The following is a 23,058-nucleotide window of genomic DNA, read 5'->3' on the forward strand; positions in this document are numbered from 1 at the left end:
CTCTAATTTAATTTCACTATTACTAACTACAAAACTAGTGATAGAAACGATGTTTTTTCGCACCTACGTCTTGAGTGTTATTCCTATTGGGTAAGGTTTCGTAATTTTCCTGTCATCCTGCCTATAAATTTTTAATTGGTGTCGGCTCTCCCACATACATGCATTATTCTGTATAGCATGGTGAAATAAAAAAAATATTTTTGTCACACCTGCCCACGTATAAGTATACCTGTTATTTAAATGTCCTGTCGAGAATTAAAATTATGATAAGAAACAACAACTTTCCAAAATCCTACAGAAATGATCTGTCATCTTGCCTATTTATGTGGGAGAGGGTTGTTTTGATCTCTGTTTGGCTTGAAAGCGGGGTCGTAACGCCTCAACTCGGCCTTGAGCGATTTTTGGCAGAATATCAAACAAACTTACTAACGCGCCCTATCGATTGATTCTTTTGCTTTCTTTCATGTTTTATAACTTGTACTGACTTGCGTGTAAAATAATATTACCTAAAACTATTCTCCTTTTATTGTATTATTTATTATAAACATATCCCACTAGTATCATAAAATGAGAAAGTTTGTAGGTATGTTTGTTACTTCATGAAGTCGTTCCCAGCGAATGCAATTTTTTTTACTTGTGATCACAGATGTTTGTTAGACAAAGAGACGTAGACAATCTTTGTCTACGGTTCTAAATTTATTGTAGTTATATATATTATATAACTAACATAGCTTGGGCCGTGTTATATACATTTATGTATTTATTTAAAAAAAAAATAACATTATTCACAGTCAAAAAACACAATTGCGCCTGCGACGTTACAATTAGGCACCGAGACGTGATATTTAAAAAAATACAGCTTCATCTCCAATTAGTAAGCGGAAGCGTTGGTGGTACTGATGTTTCTTCTAACCACTATAGTTAGCGTAAGAAAAAAAAGGTACCTTCGTATGATTCTCTTTTCAGTTCATTCAAAACCATTCAGTACAAAATAAGTTAATTGAAGCTATGTAACAATGAAGGCTATTGAGGAAAGTATCCTCTCAAGAACAAAACTCGAGCACTGAGGGTTCAGTTACAACTTGTAAATGCTTACAATAGCTGGCCACTTATATTTGCGGACGTATGCTCTCGTATGGCATGAGAATAGAACAGCAAATATAAATGTTTATACATTTATTTAGGTAGATATTTCATGTATTTGCATATTTTATTTGTTAGCAATGTTTTTGTCTGGATTGTAAAATACATCTTGCTTATCTACATCTAACTGTTAACAACATCTAACTGTGTAACATCTAAATGTTGTTATACCCATGTTAAGTCGTAAATATCCGACATAAACTGCTATATTTAAAATCGTCCTATTACTTGTAATTTTCTTGATACCTCTAATAATTCTAGAGGAAAATTCTTGAAATGTCCGTCAAATTCTGTGAGTTCAGCTTTTTTTTAACGAATGAAAAAATAGGTAGGTACCTACGTAGAACCTTAAAAATGAACATGTAATGCAAAAATAAAAAAATAAATTATGACATACTTATATGGTGGGTGGCTTCATCGATGCCGCTTTCCTACTTTTATTGAGGTCAGATCGTTGCCGCGTATATCACACATGACGAGGACAGCAACGACGGACGTGCAGAAACTTCTATATACAAAATCTCAATCAAATCATCTCGTTTCTCATAATTCCTTTTAAACACAAAATAAAGTCGCATAAAAGATGTTAACTTTTATCTGTGTTCAAAAGGAATTTTCGGAAAAGCTGTCAAAGCCTCGCACGCCAATAGCGTTTGTGATTTTAGCTGGAAGTTTTTGTCTCTTTTATTCGGTTTAACCAATTTGGTCGCTAACGACCGATGCCTGCCGCCGAGCCGTTGCAGCCGCAAATTCGATGTTGATTTGTAGAAAAAATATGAATATCGACATCAAAATTAAAAAGTGTTGGGGGTGCAAGGGTTGCGGTGATAGATAAATGATGAAGTTAGGTAAAATGTACTTTATTAAAGGTTCTTTTTACACCATAAAATAGTTTACACAAGAATAATTAAAGGAAATGTTCGTGAAATTAGCGTTAAATTGATTGTATTGATAAATGTTCGAGAGTTATGTTAATGTTAGAGAATACACCCGGGAGAGCCGACGGCAAAATGTGCACTGTCGAATAATTACATTAGTACCTAGGTGAAAATTTGGATTAAGATTTATAAAAATCAATAATTAGATGTCTATGAAATACTAATCCAAGCAACACCACACTCTCCGATTTACAAATGGCGACTTTTTTGTAAACGAGTGTCGGTGCGTCACAGCAAGATTTATTTTTCCCTATTCCTTGCGATCGCCGGTAAGTTTAAGTGTTTTCCATTTATGCTATTTTAGGCCTTTTTGATATTTTTTACTGAAACTTTCGATGTTTCTCATATCCCAGTGGTTTTATAAGCTAAAAGGAAATTGAAGAAATGATTGAGAACTGTTTGGCATCGCGTTATGATTAGCATTGGGATGGGCGCACACGTCACTGATACTTTGAAGTTCCAGGTCCGGTGTGATGAGCGCGCGTCGCGACCCGCGCCATCGCGACCAACGCCACAGGAACACCGCCGTTGCACCGACCGCTCCGACTGCTACCAGGATGTAGGTCACCGCATAGTGGTGAACGTTGTGTGGTGACAGGCTTTTCCTCGAAATTGCTACGTTTTTCTTTAATTTGTCTATTTGCCCTCGGATTCCATCTAGAGCAGTTTCGACACTTTGTTGATTTGTGTCATTGTCTTCTGGTAGTGATGAGAGTGTCACGTTGATAATGTGATTTAACTGGTCAATTTGAGGAACGTAGACATTTGAAAAAGTGTTGATGTTATTGTAGAATTGAATGTTAGAGTAAAGAGTGAAGTCTTGACCCTTTATGACGCAGCTCGTTCGTTAGAGATGACTCCAGCTACCTCGAGTTGTTCAACTGCCACATGTTCACCACAAACGATCTTTATAGGATAATTGTTACAGCAATAATATAAATACTGTGACGGATGTTTCAGGGATATCCACTGGTTGGTACATATATTTTCATTCAATTTACATTTGTTAGTCGCATGATCCACGTCGCAATAATTGTCGTCACTGATAAGATGGTACACAGCTTTGTTAAGTAAGCATATGGAAGCTTCTTATAGAGTTATAAATAATAATATATTTTAAGTTAACTGCAATGTATTCCGATACAGGAATTATGCTGATTGTGTATTTTCCATGTAGATGAGGAATAGGGATGATTCTATTATATCCCTATTCCTATTCCTCATCTACATGGAAAACTGTTAATCAGTGAAAACGATATTTGAAATATGAAATAGTCAGTTGTAATTCTTGTTTTTATCTGAAGTAAATGATATAATTTGCTGACGTCAGTCTTATCAATGGGTAATGTTATGTCATCAGGTAAGTGGGTTGGGATCACGCTGAGTAGCTTTTAAAGTTGTTCCAAAGTCAAAATGGATTTAGCGGTTTAGCTTTGAAAGCGCACTGCCGCCGGCTACACAGTCTGTCGTTGAATCTAGACAGATGCCAACGACAATCAACGTACTTGCATAGTTGTGTATAAGCGTCAGAACCGTAGTCAGAACATAGTTGTGTATAAGTACGGCGAACTGTTTGCCTGTTTGTATAGGTAGTCGGCGTATACTTTATTAATAGACACATACTTTCTCATTTATTGTATTATGTACGGATAGCCCCAATAATTGTATAATTACTGGCAGTTTTCCGCCACTATCGTAGATTTTAAACAAGTGTGAATGAAAAATTTATAAAAATCAGTTTAGCAATTTAAAAAAATATAAATAAAACATCCTCAACAGCAATCTAAACGTCCTCACTGTGGAGGTATGAGCCTTCCTTACGGATGTGTCTTGGAAGGCAGGTCCCAGTTGCACTTGCAGTCATTAAAATCCTCGCCAATCTGCAATGGGGCGCCGTGGTGGGTCTTGGCCCAAACTCCTTATCCATCCATAAGGAAGGCCAGAATTAATATAAATAGGTTTAATTTTTTTATTCCTATATTTAAAATGTATGAAAAATCACCTTGAAAACATTTGTATGCATGGTGTAGTGGCAGTGAACGGGTGTGCACGATGTGTGTGTGTCACACAGCTGCACTTGACTCACGGAGGCGGTCAACTGGGGGTGTAACTGATGTTAGAAATAAAATTCTAATAACAGTACATAACGCCTTTAACCTTCATACATTCTTAAACTAAACCTTGATGCATCATTACACATGGCCGTGGGGTCGACCTATGCGTTTATAAAACAATCTTTTTAAATATTAATAATTGAATAGTGTGAATTTAAATTATTTTCTTTAGATAATGTTCTAGTTTGTTACGTATGTAAGGGCTTTTCATAGATAATGCAGTTGTTTGATAATCATACTACCTATGAGAGGAAAATCATATATTTTCAATTTCGTACAATTTTTTTCGAAACATTATTTTCTAAACTGTCATTGTGCGCAGTTCTGATAGATAAGGTCTATCGGCGCGGGCGTTTTAGTGGCAAGCGTCCACGATGCGGTGTTGGAGGGACGCGCATGTGCGGGTCCGCTTTATGTAACCGCCGAGCGGACCAGAACCAAGCGCGATCCATGGTCTCACGTCCGTTAGGAAACTTTACTCATTCATCTTTTCCCTGAAAGCGGGGTGCGGGGCACGGGCGCTGCGCTACGGCGTTACGTAACAGCAGGCCGAGGGCGCCGAGCGTCGACGATTCCCAACCAAACCGCCCTAGCGCACGGACCTCTGTCGCTCGCGTTCCATAGCCTCGCTCCGAGTACTCGCGAGCCGCGCTTCCCGCTACTGCGACACTGCCGTGCCGCGAGATTATCTCTATTCACAACATTTCTCTAGAGACGTTTTATAAACTTTAATACTCGCTTCTTGACTTCTCACTTCTCTGCAGAGGCGGTAAGCCATTCGTTTATCTAACATATTTTTTTCTTGTTTTAAATATTTTGGCTAAGCTATTTTGTTATATAACATTGTGTCATTTAATTTTCTTTTCCTTGTATTTTCATAGACTTTTCAGGTGAATCTGCTGTGCGATCTTCCATTGTTAATTGTATAAAGTTTGTTTTAATTCACTATATACATATAAGTATATATTTGATTGAAATTTGCTGCGACTGTGTCTATTTGTTTGCGTACAACAGGTTTTTGATTTGTCTATTTATAAATAAATCAAAATGTAACAATGTGAAATTAGGTAGTTGGTGTGCCTTTGTTGCGCCTCCAAAATGATTCGCGTAAAACACTTTGCCGCCTTAGAATCATTATGAGCCGGAGTCACGCAACGACGTTGATGTTCTTCAGTACTTAGTGAAGGGGATCGGGAAATATTCTAACGCAAGTTATTCGTTATCAGTTTTTTGTAAGGTCAAGTGCTGCTTGCAGCATGCCTTTTGTATTTCTAAATAGTTTCTTATAACGTATTTTTACTTGGTTTTACTATCCTTTTGTGAAAAAGTCTCAAATAATATGTAGAAATAAAACTCAATGTTAAGTACTTATACAACTTAGGTGTAAGCATGCTCTTTTATTATATATAAAGTAGCCACATTTTTGGGTATATTTTCCGTAAAAAATAATCTCATTACTCCATGAGTCTGATTCTTAGAGAGAGTCCATGAATATCGAAACTATAAGAATTTGTTTCGAACTTCGATCTTGGCTGTACTTTAGATAACTATTTCACATTTCTCAAAGTTCCTAAGGTATAGTCTTAATAGTTAAATATTTTTTAAGCAAATTTTCCCAGCGCTACGATACGACCGCTACGGCGTAGATACCTCTACGGTCGTAGCTTCTTTCGTAGAAGCTATGCGTCGACGTCGTAGCGTAGCCGACTGTTTAGAATCATTTAAATTTATAGACTTGGAGTAAAAATATGAACAAAATTATTCATTGTTATTTTCACCTTATAATGTGTAAGGAATATCTGCGATCCGTGTATAAAAGATAGTGATATTTTTGATGATGCACGGGCAAGGGTACATTATGGAGCGCAGTCGTTTACCATGATTTATTTAGACAGCTCGACAGACCATTAACCTAACGTATGGGTATTGAATTGGTCAACAATTTAAGGGACATTTATGTTTTATTAAATGATTTTAGCCGGCTTGAAAATTTTTGATCATGATATGATATTTAAAATTGTTACATCCCCACGTTGTGAATGTATATTTGTCCAGGCTGAACCCCGATGGGCTGCACCTAGGTCTAGGCAGCTAAACCTGGGTGTGACGCTCTTTGGGGTTTAGCTGTGCCATGCCATGTGTTGAACTTTTGACTAAGCCCTGTTTTCATCGGGGGTTTAAAGAGAGAATAAAGAATTCGTCTAGTGAAATTACCGATGTATCGATTCTGAATGATTTAGCACAAAACTGTTACCGTTCATGAGTAAATATGGTAGACATCTTTATTAAAAGTATTTTAGCCGACTTCGGAATAGAGTATTTTCTAGTTTTAAACTATTTAATCCGTGTAATATCCAAATATTTATTTCGATATTTTATATTATTAAATAACCTTTTTTAAAATAAATGTAAAAAAAAATTGTATTTAGAGTTCTTGGAAATAATCAGTAAAGCCATTGCTCGCAAAAAATTAAAAACATATCAATGTAATTCTATTAAATGGTTTGCTGTACAGTGTGACAGTTCAAATTCCTATAGTGAATTTAAACTGTCAACAAGTACGCCGGAGGTCATGGTAAAAGTCAATTCAGTTGTCTTTAGGCGAGTTGAATAAGATCTAACAATATACATGAAAACATTCAATTAAAGAGATATATTTTTGACTTGTGGTTTGTGCGATTAACAATGTTAAAATTCCTCGCTAAAAAACGGAAATATTTTATAAGGTAGACTTTACGGTCGGCATTAAGGAATGGAAATTATAAAAGCTGCGAATTTCAAAAATGCCGTTTGATCAGATATAGGATGAAGAGGTTAAGAATCTAAAAATATATTTATTCAACAGAAATTTATTCAAGTCTCGGATATTTCTTAAACAAGTTTGGCACCATAAAAGTCCTATTTATGAACGAAGTTTATAAAAACGCCCTAGTTTCGTTTCCATTCAGCTTGGTTACATAATGTAATTAAAACGAGGTTAAAATATTTTACGGTTCGTAGATTAGACTTTTTCTTTTTTGTTGAACTTAGTGTTTTGAGACACGTATCAAAACTTATGCCGACGGAGCATACTACAAAATTATTAAGTATTACCATAATACAACCTAATATTTATCAAAAAATATTCGATAATTTCAACACATATACAACGTGTTCTTTTGATTACGGGAGCATAAACATACTTTAAAAGTGTATTTTCAAATTTGCACGTAATTATATATTTCAGTAGGTGGAAATTTTTGAAATGCTCCGCAGGGGGTTCTGGAGGATTCTTGAAGGACAAACAGAGTCGATGTTCATCTTCATATTTAATAGGACCCATAGCATGAAAATGGAAAAGCTTTGTATTACGTAACGAATAATTTTTGAAGACAGTTGTAGTTGTACTTGATTGCCCTTTATTGCCAGACTTATATTTCTGTTACTAGCTTTTGCCCGCGGCTTTTCCCGCGTAAATTTCATAGTAATATCTCGGCCCATTTTTAAGAAAAATAATGAAGATTAGGCATGTTTACCAATTTTCAGCTTTTTATTTTGAAATTTGCATTAAGTTCCATACAATCTTTCACACCCCTTTTGAAAGGGTTGAGGGTTAATTTTTAGAAAAATCTTTAACTCGTATAAAATATTTTTAGCCCTTTCAGCCCCTTCGGGGTAAATTTCTAAAGATCCTCTCTTAGTGCTCACCTATACTCCCCAGGAGACTACATGCCAAATTTCAGCTTTTTACGCCCAGTAGTTTCGGTTGTACGTTGTCTGTCTGTCAGTCAGTCAGTCACTCAATAACAGAAGAGTCTCATATGTATTGATTATACCGACAGGATACTCAACTATATTGTTTAGATAGAAATTTATTTATATTTATTTACAAAACTTTTGTTCTATTCCGATTTCCAATCTCTAGTAAGTTTCAGTATATTATGCCAAAATCTGACATATATATTACAAAATTTAGTTATAAAATTCCGATTGTCATAGCAAAGCCATGCCACAAATGTCTCGCACACTGGGCTTTCAGTTGGCATATTGCTTCGTGTACCGGAATGCCAACTTTACTAAATGGTTGGGAGTTTAATTGTATTCTGTGATATTATTAACAAACGTTCCCCCATTAATAATTTGGGTTGGGTTGATTTTTGAAAAAATAGTAGTTTATGTTTGAACAGGGTTTTTATCTACATTCGTGCCAAATTTCGTCAGAATATGCATACCAAACTTCATAGACAGACATAAAACTTTCGCATTTATTAATATGGACGTGGCATATAGAACAAACGTTTTAATCGTTTGGAATCAAGTTCATTAGGCTTTTAGGAATATTTTTATCTTGTGTCCCTTAGTCACCTCATACGACATTCACGGCAGGGGATAGACTGGTCCTGTTACAGAGCGGAACTACACGCCACATGGGCGAAATCACACGCCACGAACAGATTTCTAATTATCCATACATACAGATGTTGTTTATTACAAGATGTAGATGTAGATATAGATAAAACTAGCTATTGCCCGCAGCTACGCCCGCATTTACATCGAGCGCCCGCTCAAAACGTATTGTTATCGATATCTCGGGATCTAAGCAACGTATAGTGAGGAAATCTATAATATAAATTAAGTTAGATCCTCTGCTATATAACTGGAATAACCGCATCAAATCCGATCCAACTATTAGTGCGTTTTGCCCAATTTGGCTTCTATTAGACTCATAAAGACCCTATAATTATTTTTCTTTTTATATACATAGACATAACCCACTATTACAGTTACGTACGATTATGAGTACGATTACGATTTGTCCGAAATTAATTCTGGCGCAACTGATATAGATATATATATATGGACATATGAGTAGGTATACTAACGCGAACCCTGAAAATATTTAACTCCTTTTAGGGCAGTGTAAAAAATGGTTGGTCCTTTGAAATAAAATCCCTTTTTAAAAATTTTCTCTAACAACTAATTGTGCGTCAAGCGGCGTTGTTGAAAGAAATAAAATTGTTTACATCCCTCTCAAATACCTCGATGAGATTTTATTTCTGTCCCATTATTTTGAGATTATACAATTGTTTGTTGAGTTTTCTTAATTAGTTTTGCTTTCTCGTACCAATATCAATTTTCAAGTGGCTATAATTTAAGTTATTAATTTTGTAGTGTTCTTTATATTGTTATTCATTCATCGAGTGCTTCATGACTAAATAATAAGAAGTAATAACGATGTATTTTTCTCTACAAATGTATTTTTTATTATTTAGCGGCCAGTTACAGCTTCGCTCTGGTAAAAACATAATATATTGTACACCGAAACCTGTATTATACACCTACTACTATGTATTGGTGAAAACCGCACGAAAACCCGTGCAGTCGTTTTTGTGTTTTTCAATAGACAGACGCGGCAGAAGATTCTAATTTATAACATTAAGGACAAGGATTGTAACTCAGTATTATTTTGCAGCCCGTACATTACGACGAGGTAGGTTAAACAAACCCTTACATTATTTACTTCTGTTTATACTATTCCTACAATATTTTCACAATTAACACATGATAATAATGAATTAAGGCCAAGTAGGCTGCTTAGTAACAGTGCGGGAAAACTGGGATCACCTACTAATTAATATTTAATGCGAGAACTTCTGTCCCAAAGGGCACTACACTGCGGTCTCAGAGGTGTCACAAAGGGCTATTTAACAGCAAATCTTTAGGAATGGGGCATGGGAATGTGAAATTACTATTAAAATAAAAAAGCAATAACTAAAACTAATGTTAAGGCCCAACAGTGGGTATTAATGTAATATTTATCAAGGTGAGCGAGGATGTGAAATTGTTATTAAATCAGGCACATTATGCTTAATAACAAAGCTGGGATTGCTGGAATTTGTTGGAAGGGTAGCCAGAAAAAGCACTATTGATAATTATGCCGCAATTTGTACTAGAGCGAAGCTACTTACGTATTTATATTTCGAGAAAAAATATAATGAAATGGCGGATAAATAAAAACACCTAATGAGAAACGTCTTTGTAGTCTAATAAAATTGTCATGTGATATACATCAGATGTTCGGCTAAGCAAGCGTGTTTTAATTACTAAGAATGTATTTTTTTTAACTACAACATTCACAGCGCTTGTTTAGTTTCCCATCGCGTAGATATTTACTGTGAGCCAAGAACGATAACTACGCAATACCCAGATATAAAAATATAGACAAATATTGCTCATTTTTCTAATAACTCGTTACTAATAACGAAGTTCTTAAGGGTGACTTGCACAGTTAACTTGACCTAACTTCAACGTGCGCAGAAAAACGCAAAGTACGCCACTTTGTGTACGGCGTGTCTGTTAAAATAAAGGTTAAATTTAATAGTACAACTCACCGTTAATCCATTCATTCGTAAAAATCGGGTTCTTCATGTCCCAGTTACCCGAGCAACTTCGAGAGGCAGCCTCTGTTTCGCTTGGTTTGATTTGGGCTGTATCGTGTTTTCCATAGTTTACGCTCAGTGAGCCTTTTATGCTATTCTGGTTTGACCCACACATTAAAATGATCAACATACGGCCACAAATAGTTTGCTTTAACATATGAATGTAACCGTTGTGGCCAAGCTGATTATGTCAGATAATATAACCACAGAAGTGAATACGAATCATTTTCGTGGGCGCTCAATGAGATAATGTACCTAATAGAAGTTTAATTGTTATATTACCTAGTCATGATCCGCGAAAGTGTAGTGGATTGTTAAGTCAATTTTGATTCAGATGGGTTGTCGTAAAATTCGACTACATACCTTCATCAAGTGGCAGATAGTTGCATACACGCTAGGGAAATATATATATATATATATATTAAATTTTATAACAAATCCGATAAATTCTATTTAAAGTCTACGCATGTACGACACACCGAAATATACAACCGAAACGTGTTTCATGTTTCGCCTTTGAGTATTTCGTGTTCGTGTTTCACTCGTATGCAATTTGCCAGTTTCTTAGAAATGTAATATGCATCTGATTGCTAGTAACATACCGTTGCCTTTGCAGATCTGGTCATCTGTCATTCCCGGGGGATTAAGCGTATACAATAAAATACAGACCGGGAAATAGACAACACAAGGGTTTATTTGAATGGCGTCCAACTGGGCCAACTGGCGTCAACTGGCGTCCAACGTTAATAAAATCCTATTTTAGGTATCAGTTCAAGAAAATATTCTCATTTATAATATTTTGTGTTTTTGAGGTAGGAAAAAAAAGGAAAAAAAATGCACATTTCTTTTTTAAATGATATTAATACACACCTAACTTTAAGTTCACCAGTGTGCATACGACCACTTGATGTTGGCAGGTTGTAAGTCACGTCAGACGCCTTAAGGCGACTTGAATTAACTCTGCCAGTTATACCACGACGGAAGAATAAGAATTGGAAATTAAACCAAAAAATCTTCTGCTTACAAATGATTTGAAATTATTCTTTAGGGTTGTGCCCTAAAAATAAATATTGCGAATTTTCCTTTTCATCCCTAATTTTAAGTTGACACATTTTTGTTTGATGTTCGGTGTATCGTGAGCGAAAAGTGACACTTATATTTTTAATTAGCCTGTTTAGTAATTATATGGGTAAGTACCGTAAATACTTATTTTGTTATAGGTAATTGTATTTATCTACAATTTTGGATCTTTGTTGACATTCATTCATCTGAGGGTTTTTCTGATTTCCTTATCAACTGCCTTCTTTAATACTAAGCCAGCACTTTTGGGCTTGCACCTTCTGACAGGGTCTGGCATATTTACTAATTCGTTGACTGTTAAATATTATATAGGTTCATATTTGAATAATTACACAAATATTTGATACACATAAGTCAAACCAAATATATTCGGATTGTTTGTCCGAACTAATGGTAGTTTATCAACAATTTCCCTCGAGTGACTAAATGATATTTAAATAAGATAATACTTTAAACATGTTTGTTTACTTGTTATTTGATTACTTTTGAAAGTTAATTAATATTTTGCAGGTTATATATATCGGTACTTAGCAAATATTTTAGCATTTTTATAGTAGCATCTCTTTTAGTATTTATTCTTACGGATTCAAGTTCACGAGTAAAATAATAAAAAAACATCAGGGTTTTTAATAATGTTGCATTTTTAAAATAACTTTGTGTGATAGATCGAAAAGTTATGAAAACTGATAAAAACAACCTAAGAACGGGTTATGCCCAATACCAGTCAACTTTGACGGTAAGTTTAACCAACGCGCCGCTGACCCTCATATAAAATAGCGTACTTTACTCGCGCAGGTAAAATTTTAAGTTACCTAGCAGTTAATTTGAGAAATTTAAATGTAAAATAATTACATATTCAATAGGACATTTATATTTATAAAATCTACATGTATGTCGAAAGTCGTTCGTTCGGAAATGCTAAATTTTATTGACAATTTTGAACACTTATCTAGTTTATATTCAAAGATCTTATATCGTAAATATACATAAATTCCTTGTTTATAACATATTAATTATCTCTTTCTTGCAATTTCCCGGTTGTTTTTATGACTGTTACGCTCGAGATGCCATTGTCGGTTCTGATTTTACGCCCACTCGCCCGTCAAACGTCAACCTCCTTTGGGAACGCTGTCGTTGCCTATCAGTTGTCAAGTCTCGTTCGACATTCACAGGAGTGGTTTTATTCTAGGGGTCTTCTATCATAAAATCTTTAAATATATCTTGAGTCACTTGCTATATTATTTAACGCTAGCTTTTGTCCGTGACATTATTTTTTCGTTACTTATTATTATCTCTGGTTCTCAGCAACGTACCTACGCCTATTGCTTCCGCTATACAACTGTAATCGAATTCTATTAAGTAGTTTTTGCGTGATGCCCGACAAACATACAGACAGAGGTGAATTTTGAAAAATTGGGCTCTTATTAGTCCCATAAAGACCCATCCCCTTTAATTATTTTCCTCTAATATCTCCTATGTACAAATACAGGGCATTTAGAGTTTTATTATTTAGGTATGTACTGAAAAATGTAAGCAGGTATATTTAAATCGGGTGTCCAACTTTTCCTAAAATACGAGCTTTGGATTCTCTCTCTCTTGATATATTTGTTTAGAAAGTTTGGCAATCGGGGCGAAGCCTGGTAAGACACTTTGTGCATCTAACAGAGTCACTCCCGAACAGCTGCTGTGTTTGTATCAAACTTTGTACGAGCTCACACAAAAACGAAATATAATATCATATCGTTAATTATAACTTATTTTTATCTTGCAGTAAACGCACACAACAGTAAATTAAGCAGTCCCTGTATCAATATATAAGTATGAACATACAGATGATAATTGCGTCCAGAATTGCGAATACATTGTGTCCGGACTGGGAATTGTTGTTATTGCGTGAAATAAACGCGCAACTGAATAAACTGAAAATATGAGCTCTTGTAAACGTTTGTTTGATTTCTGATGGCGGTAACAACGTCCATTGTTGTCACAGCCATCAGCTGAACCTTCGGTTTGAAAGTGGCTCGAAATTACCCGGCTTATGATATTGACAATGAAATTGATATGCTTTGATCACATCGACGACAGCTTGGTGCAGGAACAGCCCACATGCAGGAAATAACACACAATAAATACGAATCAATGAGTGTAGTTGATGAGAGATACTAATATTCCGTGTTCTTCAACTACACTTTGTTTTGTTTCATTATTACTCGAGTTAAGTCTTGTAGATTAATTTCACAATTTGTTTTGGGTTAAACAGCATCTTAAATTTTCACATACCTATTTAATCTATGTTAATTCTTGAAAAAGATATAAAAGTATTCATAATAACGTTGAAAAAATAATACTTATGGATATGAATGAAAGGAAATGTGAATAAAGCCTCGATAACACTTTTATTGCCAACAAAACAGGATAATGTAAGCTTAACAGAACTAATACAAACAACATTTAATAAGATTGCCGTTGTTTTATATTTATACTAGCTTTTGCCCGTGGCTTCGCCCGCGTGAATTTCATAGGAAAATCTCAGTAATTTTTTTTCGCTTACTCTGTAATTAAAAAAATTACGTATTTTATATTATATGATTCAAATTCGCATTTTTTCTCATCTTTAATTTTTTAATTTATTGTTTAATTATATTAAATTAAAAAATAACCAAAATCCAATTTTTCAAGTCACTGGTGTAGAACTTTCATATTTACAGTTTTTCACCCCCTTCGGAGTAGAATTTCCAGTTTTATATAGTTATATATGGATACATACTGTGCCCACAATGCGCCCACCCTCTTCCGTTATCCTCTTTCACTACCCAAAGGCTGGCTGGAAGAGATTGTTTAGCAATAAGCCCATCATTGGTCCATATATATGCACAATTGTATTATTTTGTACTAATATTGTTCTTGTGGGCAATAAAAATATTAATACCTTGTGCACATAAGTATCAATTAAAAATCTTACTTAGATTTCGTTGTGGGCTGTGACCGCGCTCTTTTTTACACTGCGAGTCGCCGTCGTCGTGCCGTGTTAAACGATATAAAAAGTATCTACCTACTTATAATAATTCGGCGTGCGTATTTTTTAATTTCACGATATTTCAGAATCTATTAATCCAATTGTCATCGTCAAATTCTCTTGATGAAATAATCTCAATACTCAATACTTTTTAATCCAAGGATTAATATGAATACGCTTGTATAATAATAATAATAAAAATGTCTTATAGATACTTAATTATAAAAGATAGATAGTATTGTGTCGCGGACTTTTTTATGGATCCACTAAAAACCTATATTTTTGTAGTAGGTACATTTTGTGCATGTAAAATCAATGGTAACGAACGTAAAGATTTTCGTTAGCGTTTTTTTTTCGGATTAATTTATAAATGTTGATTGATCTGGCTGAATACTAATTTATTTCAAAACAAAAATGCCTATAGCAATATCCGATAAGCTTTCTAAATAATTGATAGTGAAATAATTTTTGAAATCGGTTTGGTAGCTTCGAAGATTACCTGCCTCAAAGATACAAACTCACAAACGCTTACCTCTCTATAATATTAGTGTGGATTTGTGAGAGAGAAACCATAGCGTGATTTAGAGATTTAAAAGTTTTAGTGGCGCCCTCTAGTGATTTATTTCGGTAATACAATATATATAGTCATTTTGTCTAAGCGAAATCATAGCGCGTCCATATTGATGTACAAAAGTTAAATATAACAAAATTTAATTGAAAATTGATACCTTCTAATTATATCTATATCAGACTTTCATCGATAAAAAATGTGTTTATATTCTGTTTACACCTTTCTACAAAATTTTAAAGTAAATCGTCCGTCATTTTCCGGGATGAAATGTCTATAAGATGTTAACCCGGGATTGCGAGGCATTTTTGATTCATAATTAGTTTTTCATTTACCTTTTGATTCATAATTAGTTTTTCATTTACCTTTTTCAATTACCGGGATGGAATGTAAGATGTTAGCCCGATGTATAAGGTACCAACATACCAAATTTCAAGCAAATCGGTCCAGTAGATTTCGAGTGATGCGCGTTCAGACAGACAGACAGACAAAAATTTCCAAAACTATATTTTCGTCATCAATATCAGTAACTAAGTATATTCCATGAAGAATTATAAAAAAAATTACAATGTACAAATTTGGCCTCTCTTCAATTTTATTACATGTAAGTATTGATTTATTATTTGTATTGTTGATTGATATCAAGGTTTCTATCTACTTACCACCAACACATTTCTAATAAAAGAATTTTATGTATAAGTATAATAATATAAGCAATTGAATTGGTAATAAGAGTTCTAACTACACTCGACATTACCTAACTTATACAAAAAAGTAGTAACAATTACTTGACTTTCTTAGATAAAATATATCTTAATTTTCTAGGGCGATTTACACACGACAATCGTGCCGCGGCACCATACCTCTGTCGCGTGACGCTTACGTGTGAGTAGAGATGAGCGTTTAAATTATATTCATAAGTATAACATAATACTATTATTTCATTTAAGCACAAAAATAGGTCAATTAATTTAAACAACTATCATCAACTTCAACAACACAACAATCAACATAACAATCGCTTAAACATGAGTCAAACAGCTTAATTATAATTTTAACAATTTTAATCATATTACAAACTGTAGTTCAATAAAATCGTTCAAAAACTCAAAATATCGTAAAAATAACAAGTTAAAATTGTTAGTAAATTAAATTCTGCTACAAATATGTTAGCAACTTTTTTTCAACGAGAATTGTATTATGTTTACAACAATTATAAGCACACAAGATTTTTGAACTTAACACCATTTTTTTAATGCAAAGCACAATATAGCTATCTAAGCATAAAAGCAGCCAAGAAAAGCTAATTATTAAAAATAATTTAACCATGAAATCTGTTTTTTAAGGTTCCATACTTCAAAAGGTAATGGAACCCTTCGCATCTCCAATACCAAAACCAATAGCATCTCTTGGTTGTTCGTCTGTCTCTACGTCTGTCCAGACCCCTTTTTCTCAGGAACGCGTGAGGTCTACGGCCCCTTGCGATCAAAAAAAATGACCGGTAATTTATACGTACATCAAAGAAAAAAGTTATATTTGTAATTAGTTTCGTACATGAGTGTATACGCCGGCGAATCTTAAAAATGTTGTACGGAACCCTCGGTGCGCAAGTCTAACTCGCACTGTTTTTTAGGCCATTGAGACCACTTCTACACCTTATATCTGTCGCGCGACGACGCTTACGTGTGAGCGGGGTTGGGCGATTTTAATAGAGGCCTTTGCGATGTGAGGTGTGAATGGCCTAAAAATTAAGCCGTCATTAGTGTGCTCTAGAAAACATGATTTTTCTACCAGTTACTCTTTCAAAAAATATCTAGGCATGCCGTGATTTGCCATTGTTCTCTGGCTGGTCGGCGTGGCTTGCTCGGTATTGAATACCCACTCAGTTTGCGATTGTTTCTTATACGCAAGGGGTGGGCCGAGGGGTGCCCGGGTAGGCCTACGAAAACAAACAGACTTGCATACAAATACCCGCATTACTAGTCTCCCCAATCAGATTTTGCTGAGGTAACCTGGAGCTTTGTACACAAATAGTACTTTTATGTGGCATATCTGTTTTTTTTTTATTATTGGTTTAGGAGATCTCACGAAACATAAAACGAAATATCTACTCTAATCTATTAGAAGCTGTCTGTCTTTGGGACACTTCAGCTCAAGGCAACGTATACATACATTCTTTTCGTTAGTTTATGTAAGGTAGGCGCTAAGTACATTTGGAAGTGATAAATGAAATAAAGTTTTACTCAGTACGTTAAGTAAGTTATAAAAAATACCAAAAATATATAAAAAGCTTGAACCTAATCTATGAGGTAGAGGTACTCTGAGAAAATGAAGTGCTGAAAAATAAGGTGATGTGATTTATCACAAGCAAATATTTTCGCCGCTCTCCATCGATCCGTTGCGAAAGTAAAAGCTAATCTGCTTGTTTGTTATAACTATAAACTATTTTATGTGTCTAAGTTTGAGGTATGTATTTTATTTTACTGTAACATTTCCGAAACATGAGACTTTTTTGCAAATTCTTCAAGGGCAAGCCTCTTACCTTTTTCAGACTTCAACTGTAACGAAGACGAAGCACCTATTTCTTTGGCAAAATTGCTGTACGGTGTGTGGAAGAGTTGGGATTTTAGACTTCTGACTTAGAATAATGACCTCAAGACAAGTCTAGACAAATAGAGAATTGACAGATGCTTTCTACTAGTATAGTACGAAATAAAGAAAGAAATAAAGTATATATATATATATATAAACTCGTACAATCAACGATCCCTTATTTTTTGTTTGTGTTAAATTTAAATTGGAATTAAAATTACACACTTATTCAATTAGTTACAATAAATTAATCCTGAACGTCTGGCCAAAACCTTTCTCACTTTACCTCGAGTCTTGTAAAACACTTGATAAACACATATCGTCCCAATTTAAGATGTCAACTGCTTAAAATGCATTTTTTACTTGTCAGAATATTTTCTTTCTGGACGGATAATGTGTTAAGATGCGGATAAAATCTTTAGTATGTCTCTAAAGGGCTTAGTAGGTAAGGGGATTTTTTCAAGAGAAAAGTGAAAGATGGGATTTGTAAAATATAAGTTCAGGTTCGTTTAGTTTTGTTTACTTACGTCATAAAATATTCTTAAAGACAACTAAGTAGAAAATTAGTAGATAGACCCCTATGTAACCAAGTTCGAGACTTGTGTTATGAGATTCCAACTTAATGGAAACTAATTATTCGGCAAATGTTGGAAATTAGAATGCAGAGAGAATGCGAAAATATAATGTCAAGTAAATGAGTAGACTTATTTACTTGACACAGAAGTGGCGGCAAATCAATGGCAACAGGCGCATACCGTGATCTGAAGCAGTTAAATTACCCGTTTACGACATCACCAGTAGTGATAAACTTGCTATCTTACGATTACGAGAGTACCTGTCATTCATTTGTGTTTCAAATTTGTTTGATTGTGTTGGTCTGATAGGCATTGAATAAATTGTGTAAACTTTAATATTTTAAAGTGTGGCACATGTCACGACTACATTTACATGTATGCATTCAAAAAACAACCTATTTCATAATAACAAAACTTCACGACTGCTACAGTAGCAGTATATCAATATCTAGCAGTATATCAATATCTAGCTATTGCAGCTGCAATAGCTTGCTACTTGCGTACTACATATAATAATAGCTTTTGTCAGTGGCTTCACTCGCGTGTGTTTATTTGCGACCGTGGAACATGATTTTTCAGACAATTTTCTTCCCTCCTTAAATGAGCATTAATTTTTGGAAAAAATGTAACCTATGATTGAACGGGATTTTTAAACAACATGCACACCATTTTTTTATTAAAACCGACCAGCCTGTAGCCGTGAAAGCACAAACATTCACCACTGTAGTTGATGGGAACTGAGGAAGGCAAAGTCACTCAATGACAAATGACATTGCTAGCCGAACAAATTAATACCTAATTAACTACAAATAGGTAAGTAGTTAGGGTTGATTCGTATTCATTCGATTTCAATTTTTTCATGATTGATGTTCCGAGTTTAGTCGATAATTTCATGATGATGTCATGACATAGATAAAATAAATATACTTAGTCATGACCACTATACTACCGAGGTCATCTTCAAATTTTTAAATTCCCTTTATAAAATGAACGTAGGTACATGCGTAAAGCTTACTCATTCTAATCATTAGAATAAAGATAATAACGAATTTCCAAATTGGGTCATAAAAAACTTTTTTAATTTTCACGGGTCCTGGTTTGGCTGCAACGCAGGGTTATTAGGAAATTTATGACCGCTTTTTATTATTGAAGTCATATAACCGAATATTATAGTCTGATGAAGATCAATGATAGCAAAAATATAGAATTAAAGATATACTTTTAATGATATAATTTTGTCCATTTATTTTATTATTTTCGGATAGCTTTATGAGAAAACAAGCCTTGTCATGAAAAACTAATAAATCTCACGAAAGACCGCCAGGTTAAATAAGGTAACAAGCAAGCATTATATGATGACCTTTTGAGATAGTCGATGTAGCTGAGAAGCTATAAACACCGCTAATCAATGTTGCTACATGCACTAGGGTGCGTTCTATACAATTATCTTCGCTGTTACTTTTGTACTCAAGTGTGTTGCTAGATTAATATTTTTAGAATGCTATTATAATTACGACTACGTATATAATATCAGTGAAAACATATTTTACGAATATAACACCAAAATCGATTGTAATGAAAACATACTACATTGGAAAAGACATCAATGGCAAAGTTATTAAATCAATTGAATGACGTTCCAGTATTTTAGACCCTCTTAAAATTTGTAAGATCTAATCGAGAATAATAGGTATTCTTGTCTAGATCTGACATGAAACAATTCATAATTTGTCATGTCTAGACAGCCAATTTCCTCCTCATTCTTGTCTGCAAAATTTATTAACTTTATTTATTTCTTCCTTTTCCTTTGTAATCAAGCCGCGTTGCTCAACCGCAGCAGAATTCAAATTAATTTTATAAATAACCAAAGAATACCAAGTATATTTCAAAAGCGTCTATGTTTTCTGCAGTCTTCTCTAATCGTCCAAGCCAAAGAGAATGGGCGAGATGTAACAACGGACCATTCTTTCTTTTGCGCCATGGAAGTTTGAGATTGTTTTTTATATTAATTTTTATATTATTGGTTCATAGATTGAAAATATTGCTGGCAATGGCATGCTACTATGTAAAAATTCTATTCATAAAAAGTTAAGACCTTTTATTGTAGTTTCTCTAAAAAATACCAATCACGATTTTGCATTTACTAAAATATCCGTTTGGCGAGACACGCAAAAGGTTGGCCGACTCACTCACCTAATTACACGGACCATAAGCTGAGATGGGGTGAGTAGGGGATGAGATCCCGGCGTTACCGATCCTTATTGTCAAACCTTTGTTTCGACTGGGGTTTAGCCGATAAAACATCTCGCTTCGGATAAAAGATAACAGTTGAATTATGATTCAACTGGTTTTACTACGTGGGCTTTGCTTTTGTTGAATTAATTAATCTACTACTTATAGATATGTACTTAAATTTGTTTTAATTGTACATATAAAGGAGACTTAATGCTGGTGATAAGATATATCTAATCAGCGTGAACAGCGTGTATTGACGAAATATTTCTTTAGGCAAAGCGTGATCTCCTGTGAAATGCAGGATTTAATGCATACATAGTTAATATGCTCTCGGCTCAGTAAAAGTATTGTAAGTAAAATTTATAACAAAATTCCACAACAATATAAAGATCAGAATTTAAATTTATTTAAAAAGCACTTCAGATCTTTATTAATTGATAAATGATAACGATCTTTTTAATAAATAGACAGAAAATTTTGTTCATTTAGTTACTTTTATTTGTCATAAACTGATATAAATATACTTGATTTTGACTGAAGATCTTACCTGTATGAAGTCCATATTTTAATAAGTCTTCACGTGTGAAGTGTTCCGAGCTTCTTTTTGACCGTTTACTGGAAAATATTACAGCGTGAGGATTCCATAGTTTTCGAAGTTTTTTTATATTATGGAAAACGATTTTTGCCAATATTTCGGTACCCGAATATTTTCACAAACGAATGCTTACATAATGAAAGGATTAAAAAAATCTCCAAAATAACGTTTTAATCGACATAGCAAAAGGCGGCAAAGCTTTTGTGTACCTAACATACAGTTCTGTACTCTGGCGGGATAAATGTGCAGTAATACTTTCTATTTATACTAACCGTTGAATTCATACGCCTTATTTTGATATGATACGAGTATGTTTTAGACATATGGCAACATTTCCGCACCGCCATGACTTCATATATCACACTGTTACAATGTCGAAATATTGTAACTGACAACCATTTCCTAAATGAATACCTACAAACAAATACGTTGTCAGTTCTTTTTGTAAGTAAATATTTTCATTTTCAGAACTTACATTATCCCAGTCACATTTGAATCAACTGATATAAGCGCAAGTAAAGTTTGTTTTTTAGTTTGTAGATAAAAATAAATATAAAAACACTTCCACTTTATCTGCTCAAAGAATCATCATAAAATTTCTGAAGTAGTTAATTTAAAGACATACTTAGGCTCATTTCATCCCAGGAAAAAATATTGTGCCCATAGAAAAACCACGTGAGTGAAATCGCAGGTATCTACAAGATGGTAAATAAAATTTTATCTGCTACAGGGAAATTTCGACAGTGAATCTAAATTTCAATATGATAGTGTTCAATCATGGTATATATTTATCGATTACAAAAACCTATCACAAATGTATGTCTTTTATAATAATTGTTTGAAAATGCATATCCATTTTTCGATACGATGGTTAATAAGGTCATCATAGTAATATATTTTTAAAGTCGTATCAATGTCCGATCAAAAAATGTCTCTTAGCTAAATTAAAGTCTAATTCTTCTTTCTTACTCGAGGAAGAGTCGTTTCATAAAATTAATATTAAACTATAGACATTCCTTATAGACATTGTTATTGTGTATTATGGCGCCAGCCGGAGGCCCTAAAACCGAAAGACTTTCATTTGTTTTACTTATTTTATGGCAGAAGCGAGGCAGATAGAATGTTTTCAAACCAAAACTCGTAAAAACTTCGGCTTGTCAGAGACAGAATTAATTGTTCTTGATTTTTTAATTGTGCTGTTTTTATTGTATATATTTTTTATCACACGACATAAAACACTTCATGTTTTATAAACAAAAGTTATTTCCGAAATATTTTACATTCCCGGCGTTTATAAGTATAAAATAACATAAAAAACCTTTATAAGTACCTGCTTGAGTCTCCAGGTGCTGGTATTGCCATTAGCTGACATTGGTAATGACATTCACGTGAGGATATGTAGAGGACCTATACTATGGCGGAACTATTAATTAGATGCCTGTTGTAATCCGTTTCGTGGTTTTAAAGATATAAGCAAGCATACACTGGGAAAACAGAAAGAAGCGACTTTGTTTTATACTGTGTAATGAAATGAAGATGATAATGATATGAAATACTCAAATTCCACTAATTGATTAAACCAATAAATAAAATTAATATATGTATAGTGGACTATACATAGCACAGAATAGTGATAGGATACGTTATCGAAGTGCCGTAAAATTTTATAGTTCTTCTTTATGAGGACGAGTTAAACGATAGGAGCGTAAAGTTTTCACAATTGCAGTAACTAACCCGATTACTCGACTATAAAAACTTGATCATTGTGATTTCATCATTGGAA

At 34.0% G+C, this 23,058-nt stretch overlaps 1 protein-coding gene across 2 annotated transcripts in view; it reads left to right on the forward strand.

Annotated features, from left to right (window-relative positions):
• Nucleotides 1-4,706: 4,706 nt before the first annotated feature.
• Nucleotides 4,707-23,058, forward strand: part of LOC128682781 (frequenin-2) — a 144,564-nt gene continuing 126,212 nt past the window's right edge. For both annotated transcript variants that reach the window (XM_053767625.2, XM_053767624.1), the window contains exon 1: nucleotides 4,707-4,964. The gene's annotated coding sequence lies outside the window, so the exon portion shown is untranslated. The remainder of the gene's footprint in view (nucleotides 4,965-23,058) is intronic.

Source organism: Plodia interpunctella, chromosome Z (genome assembly GCF_027563975.2).
Source record: "Plodia interpunctella isolate USDA-ARS_2022_Savannah chromosome Z, ilPloInte3.2, whole genome shotgun sequence".
In the NCBI taxonomy this organism is placed as follows: domain Eukaryota; kingdom Metazoa; phylum Arthropoda; class Insecta; order Lepidoptera; family Pyralidae; genus Plodia; species Plodia interpunctella.